The sequence below is a fragment of the Nomascus leucogenys genome, chromosome 21 (assembly GCF_006542625.1).
Source record: "Nomascus leucogenys isolate Asia chromosome 21, Asia_NLE_v1, whole genome shotgun sequence".
Taxonomy (NCBI): Eukaryota; Metazoa; Chordata; class Mammalia; order Primates; family Hylobatidae; genus Nomascus; species Nomascus leucogenys.
The window spans coordinates 76891534-76899102 of record NC_044401.1 but is presented as its reverse complement, the minus strand read 5'-3'; positions in this window follow the sequence as shown (position 1 = coordinate 76899102).

The following is a 7569-nucleotide window of genomic DNA, read 5'->3' as shown; positions in this document are numbered from 1 at the left end:
ATTACTTCAGTCAAGCCCAAATTTCATCCTCATCTGTTACCTATCTCGGCATAATTCTCGTAAAAACACACATGCTCTCCCTGCTGATCATGTCCGATTAATCTCCCAAACCTCAATCCCTTACAAAACAACAACTTTTTTCCTTCCTAGACATGGTTAGTGTGGTCAGAATTCTTACACAAGAGCCAGGACCGCACCCTGTAGCCTTTCTGTCTAAACAACTTTACCTTACTGTTTTAGCCTAGCCCTCATGTCTGCGTGCAGCAGCTGCTGCTGCTTTAATACTTTTAGAGGCACTCAAAATCACAAACTATGCTCAACTCACTCTCTACGTTTCTCATAACTTCCAAAATCTATTTTCTTCCTCATACCTGACGCATATACTTTCTGCTCCCGGCTCCTTCAGCTGTACTCACTCTTTGTTAAGTCCCACAATTACCATTGTTCCTGGCCCGGACTTCAATCCAGCCTCCCACATTATTCCTGATACCACACCTGACCCCCATGACTATATCTCTCTGATCCACCTGATGTTCACCCCCATTTCCCCATATTTCCTTCTTTCCTGTTCCTCACCCTGATCACGCTTGATTTGTTGATGGCAGTTCCACCAGGCCTAATCGCCACACACCAGCAAAGGCGGGCTATGCCCACCTCTTAGAACCTCTCATTTCCTTTCCATCATGGAAATCTATCCTCAAGGAAATAACTTCTCAGTGTTCCATCTGCTATTCTACTACTCCTCAGGGATTATTCAGGCCCCCTCCCTTCCCTACACATCAAGCTTGAAGATTTGCCCCAACCCAGGAATGGCAAATTAGCTTTACTCAACATGCCCGGAGTCAGATAACTAAAATACCTCTTAGTCTAAGTAGACACTTTCACTAGATAAGTAGAGGCCTTTTCTACAGGGTCTGAGAAGGCCACCGCAGTCATTTCTTCCCTTCTGTTGACATAATTCCTCAGTTTAGCCTTCCCACCTCTATACAGTCTGATAACAGACCAGCCTTTATTAGTCAAATCAGCCAGTTTTTCAGGCTCTTAGTACTCAGTGAAACCTTTATATCCCTTACAGTCCTCCATCTTCAAGAAAAGTAGAACGGACAAAAGGTCTTTTAAAAACACACCTCCCCAAGCTCAGCCACCAACTTAAAAAGGACTGGACAATACTTTTACCAAGTTCCCTTCTCAGAAGTCAGACCTGTCCTCAGAATGCTACAAGGTAAAGCCCATTTTAGTTCCTTTTTATTAGGCCCCAGTCTCATTCCAGACACCAGACCAACTTAGACCGTGCCCCAAAAAAACTTGTCATCCCTACTATTTTCTGTCTAGTCATACCCCTATTCACTGTTCTCAACTACTCATACATGCCCTGCTCTTGTTTACACTGCCGGTTTACACTGTTTCTCCAAGCCATCACAGCTGATATCTCCTCGTGCTATCCCCAAACTGCCACTCTTAACTCTTGAAGTAAATAATCTTTGCTGGCAGACTATGCTGAATCTCCTTAGGCACTCTCTAATCAGATGTCCTAGGTCCTCCCAATTCTTAGACCTTTTATACCTGTTTTTCTCCTTCTCTTATTCCATTTAGTTTCTCAATTCATACAAAATCATATCCAGGCCATCACCAATAATTCTACATGACAAATGTTTCTTCTAACAACCCCACAATATCACCCCTTACCACAAAATCTTCCTTCAGCTTAATCTCTCCCACTCTAGGTTCCCACACGGCCCCTAATCCCGCTTGAAGCAGCCCTGAGAAACATCACCCATTCTCTCTCTCCATACCACCCCCCAAAAAATTTTTGCCGCCCCAACACTTCAACACTATTTTGTTTTATTTTTCTTATTAATATAAGAAGGCAGGAATGTCAGGCCTCTGAGCCCAAGCCAAGCCATCGCATCCCCTGTGACTTGCAGGTATACATCCAGATGGCCTGAAGTAACTGAAGATCCACAAAAGAAAATAGCCTTAACTGATGACATTCCACCATTGTGATTTGTTTCTGCCCCACCCTAACTGATCAATGTACTTTGTAATCTCCCCCACCCTTAAGAAGGTTCTTTGTAATTCTCCCCACCCTTGAGAATGTACTTTGTGAGATCCACCCCTACCTGCAAAACATTGCTCTTAACTTCACTGCCTATCCCAAAACCTATAAGAACTAATGATAATCCACCACCCTTTGCTGACTCTCTTTTCGGACTCAGCCCACCTGCACCCAGGTGAAATAAACAGCCATGTTGCTCACACACACACACACACACAAATTTAAAAAAATTTAAATTATACAGCACATTTGCTGAAAAATACTAGTGGCAACAGTGGTTAGAAGAGTGATTATTAGTGTATCATTATTATTATTTGGAGCCAGAGAGATATACATTTTTTCCGTTTTCTACTTCTTCATTGTCTAGAAAGTTATTCCCCCAGATGCTCTCAAGCTTCCCCCACTCTCTTCCTTTAGGTCTTCAGTCAAAAATCATGTCAGGAGACCTTCCTTGCCCAACCTATATAAAATTGCAGGCTTCCCCATCCCCCACCAGTGTTACATATTCCCCATCCCTAATCAATTTTGTTTTCTCCTTAGAACTTATCACCTCTAATGCATTCTATATTTTATTTATTAATCTTGTTTTTGTGTCTTCCTACTAGAATGTATGCTGTAAGAAGTCAGGGATCTTTGTCAGTTTTGTCTCAGCATTGCATTCTCATTGCTATTAACAGTGTTGGACCCATAGTAAGCACTCAATAAATATGTATTTAGTGAATGAATTGCTAAAATTAATTTCTGTATGTGTGTTACAGGGTACTTATATGTAAAGTTGAGTTAATGATGCTTCTTTTTCATGTTATTATGAGCACTAAATGAGATGTTCAAAAACACAACTTTCTCAGAATATATAAAGAATTTCTACAACTCAAAAACAAAAAAATAGGCCCGGCACGGTGGCTCACGCCTGTAATCCCAGCACTTTGAGAGGTCAAGGCGGGTGGATCACAAGGTCAAGAAATCAAGACCATCTGGTCCAACATGGTGAAACCCCATCTCCACTAAAAATACAAGAATTATCTGGGCATGGTAGCATGCGCCTGTAGTCCCAGCTACTTGGGAGGCTGAGGCAGGAGAATCGCTTGAACCCAGGATGTGGAGGTTGCAGCGAGCCCAGATCATGCCACTGCACTCCAGCCTGGCAACAGAGCGAGACTCTCAAAAAAATAAAAATAAAAATAAACAAACAAAAAAACCCCTGACTTTTTTCTAATTGGGTAAAGGACGTGAATAGACATTTTCCCAAGGAAGATATACAAATAACCAAACAGTACTTGAAAAGATGCTCTACATCACTAATCATTAGGAAAATGCAAAAAAAAAAAAAAAAAAGTACCACAATGAGATACCACCTCATTAGAAAGGCTGTAACCGAAACAAAGCAAAACCTCAAAGAACTATTGTCAAGAATGTGGAGATATCAGAACCCTTGTGTCCTGCTGGTGGGAATGTTTCAACTGTGGAAACAGCATGGTGGTTCCTTCAAAAATTAAAAATACCATTGCCATACGATCCAGCAATTTCACTTCTAAGTGTATACCCAAAAGAATTGAAAGCAGGAACTCAAACAGGTATTGGTATACATGTGTTCATAGAAGTATTATTCATATAGGCAAAAGGTGGGGGCAACCCACATGTCCATTGATGGATGAATGGATAAACTAAATGTGACATATACATTTACACATGCACTGGGCCTTAAAAAGAAAGAAAATTCTGATGCATGCTATAGCACAGGTGAACCTTGAGGACAAAGCCAGTTACCAAAAGGTATTCCTGTATGTTTTCACTTATATTAGGTCCTAAAGTACTCAAATTCATAGAGACAGAAAGTAGAATGTTGGTTGCCAGGGGCTGCAAGGAGGGAGAATGGAGTTAGTGTTAAATGGGCACATAATTTTAGCTTGCAAGATGAAAAGAGTTCTGAAGATGAATGGCATTGATGGTTGCAGAACAATGTTAACATACTCAATGCTACTGAGCTGTACATGTGAAAAATATTAAAGCTGACAAATTTCATGTTATGCATATTATACCACAATTTTTTCAAAAATTAAGAAAAATGAAAAATTCTCACCACATCAGTAACATAGTAGAGATCCAACAAATGGTCAATTATGGGAAGGGAATATAAAATTTATATCAGAATGACCTTGTGTTTCTTGCACATAGTTATGGCTAAGTGAAGAAGATTTAGTTGTATAAGTAGTTCTCATTGTCCTTTTGCACCAGCTTCCCACCTTGGCAAGGACAATCAAGTGAGAAGGGAGTGGCAGGGAAGTTTGGTCCCAGTTGTTGCATTATCGCTGCAATCTAAATGTGAAACTGCCATTGCTTGGCTACATAAGATACTGCCTTAGCAGAAATGAAAGAAGTTTATGGTCTCCTTCTACTGCAGAAAAAGAAAAGAACTTGCTATAGAAGAACAGAATTAAATTAGACCTTTAAAAATGTCAATACAAGTCATCCCAAATGCCCTGAGCCCAACTTTGTAGTTTGCTCAACTGAGTTTACAGAAACAAAATTAAAGATTTCAACAAAGTTATTCCTACCAAGTTTCCATTGGAAAGGAAAGGAGTACCTTTACTAACAGAATTGAGGGCATGTTTAGTTGGAAAAGTAAGTTCCTGAAACTAACTTTTGCCTTGTAGAATAAAGGGTGAGACTCAAAGACAAGACCAGATGACTAGTGGGTGGTGAGCAGAGCTGTACTTTCCCCTTGGCTGGGGAACCACATGGCATTGGTACGGGAAGATACTCAACGCCTCAAAGGCTGTTTGGTAGTGGCCTCAATCTGGGGTGATCCTAGCCTTCTTAACTTCATTCTTAGATGAATTCATATGGCAAAAGTTTTAATAAACTTTATTGAAGTAAATTTTGTTTATGTATGGATATACCCATGTGACCACCTCCCAGATCAAAATATAAAACATTGTCATTATCCCAGAAAGTCCTCTTGTGCTACTTCACAATTAATTTTCATTCCAGAGGTAACCACTGTTTTAACTTTTACCATTATAGATTAGTTTTTCTTTTTCTTAAACTGTATTTAAATAGAATCATACAACGTAAGTATTCAGTTTTGTGCCTGGCTTCTTTACTCAGGATAATGGTTTCACAGTTTATTCATGTTATGATCTGTACTTGTATTTTGTTCTTTCTTATTGCTGAGTAGTGTTCCAAAAAAGATAACCACGGAGCCACTAAGCATATGACAAGGTACTCAATACCATTTGTTATTAACGAAATGCAAATTAAAACCACACTGTAATGTCAGAATGAATAGAATTTAAAAGGACTGGCAATGCCAAATGTTGGTGAAGATGTGAATAACTGGAACTCTTATACATTACTGCATTATTGGTGGAAGTGTAAAATGTTTTCCACTCCTTTGGAAAACTTTGTCAGTTACTGAGAAAATTAAACAGAATCTACCCTGTGACCTAGCAATTCCATGTCTATATGCAAAAGAAATGAGTGATTAGATACACAAAAATACATGTAGAAAGATGTCCATAGAAGCTTTATTCATAGTGATTCAAAACTGAAAATAAACCCAATATTTATCAGTAGAAGAATGGATACATAAACTGTGGTATCCTCAAATGAATATTTTTTGAAGGTCTACTTTGTGCAAAACACACCCCTCACCCTTGGCATCTCTTCCTTTAGTGGGCATGACACCCTTTCCTTGGGGATTCCATTTCTTTCTCTGGTTCCTCTGAAAGCAGGGAGGGAGCAGGGACACTATATATTAATATATCCCGGCACCAGACACAAGCCCAACTTCCCCAGTGGCTATCACACTCTAGATTCTAGGTCACGCTGTATTCAACAAATGTCCAATTACGTAAACATTTCATGATGCTAGACCCTGAACAGAAGATACAGAAATGATTAAGCCATGATCATTGATGACAAGATAGTGATTCACAAATTGATACTTGGACTCAGAAAGACTTGTGCTTGAATCCCAGGTCTTACTAGCTATGTATTCTTGGGCAAGTCCAGGTCTCCTAATCTGTATAAGGCATCTGCACAATGCAAACAATCACAATAGTGCCCACCAAAAGAGCATCTTAAGAATTTAATGAGAAGATACATGTGAAGCAATGTCCAGTGCTTAGGAGGTTTTAAATCAATGCTATTTTATTATTATTATTATTATTATTATTAATGTTCTCAACCTAGTGAGGAGATAAGGCAAATAATAACTAATTATAAACATAAAGCAATGATAAGAGATGCCAAATAAAAGTAAAACATGCTTTGAGGATATTTAGAGGGAGAAGAGGCCAATTTGAACTAGCAAAATTCTGGTGAGTTCCTGTGAGACTTATAGAGAGTTATGATTTGTCAGCTTAGGAAACGAGAACTGTGGTTTTAATTTTCGTGATCAAAAAATGCAGTAAGAGGTGAAATGATGTAAAATAAATAACATCAGATTTGAAACACCCCACAGCCTTAGATTTGAATTGAGACTTATCCATTAATTAGCCAGAGGATTTTGGACAAGTAATTTAACTCCTCTACACTTCATTTTCATTATTTGAAAATGATGACAATTCTTATTTCTAATGGTTATTAAAAATAGAAAGAAATATTTATCAAACACCTCACACAATACCAGCTACTCAATGCATAAATTTTAACAATTATGCATTGTTAAATATTATATAAATGTTATATAAATATAACAATAATATATTTTAACGTATTAACTGACCATGAAAGTAAGGGTCCACATACTATTTCTCTGAGAGTGAGGCTTGGGGGGGGCAGTTCTTTTCAAAAAGGCAACCTCATGACCAACCTGGTGGCATTCACCTCCAGCGATGACTCTTCAGTGGTTATAGGCCACTAGGAGAATCTAGTTGTCCTTTCAGCCAGGAAAATTCCCATACACATGAAAATTTTTGCATTCATTCCAGTGGTTCTAACACTCCCTGAAACAAAATTCATGAAGTTACTGAGTTTCCAGAACCCTCAATAAATAATGCAACACCAGAAAAAAAAAAAAAAAAGAAGCATAAGCCAAATATTCAAAGGCAAGTCTTTTAGACTCTCACTCCTATTACCTGATATTTAATTTTTACTGAATAAGAAGCAAGTTGGCAGACCCAAGTGTAAAGAGCGAACCTGGTAAAAAAGAAACACACTTTTCTCTGTAATGGCATTTTTTTTCTCACTCCAATAGTTGAGCAAATTTCAAGCACCATTAATACTGTCCTAATCTTCCGCTGCCTGCAGCCTGCCAAGCCCACAGACAAGGGCCCAGCTGCTGTGACCTTCAGGTCGGTGGTCTTGTGTGCTTGTCAGTAAACCCACATGGAGTTGTTTGTCAAACCCCTGCTGCCATCAACACATTTCCTTTCCCCAAATGGATATCTACTCAGTACACTTAAGCCCTGCCCTCACGTTGCCACAGGGCCAGGTTGACTGAGGGACTTTTAAAATAATGTTTTGCCCAGATAGATTGATAGTGTGTGTAAACAGCCTGAAAGTTTTGT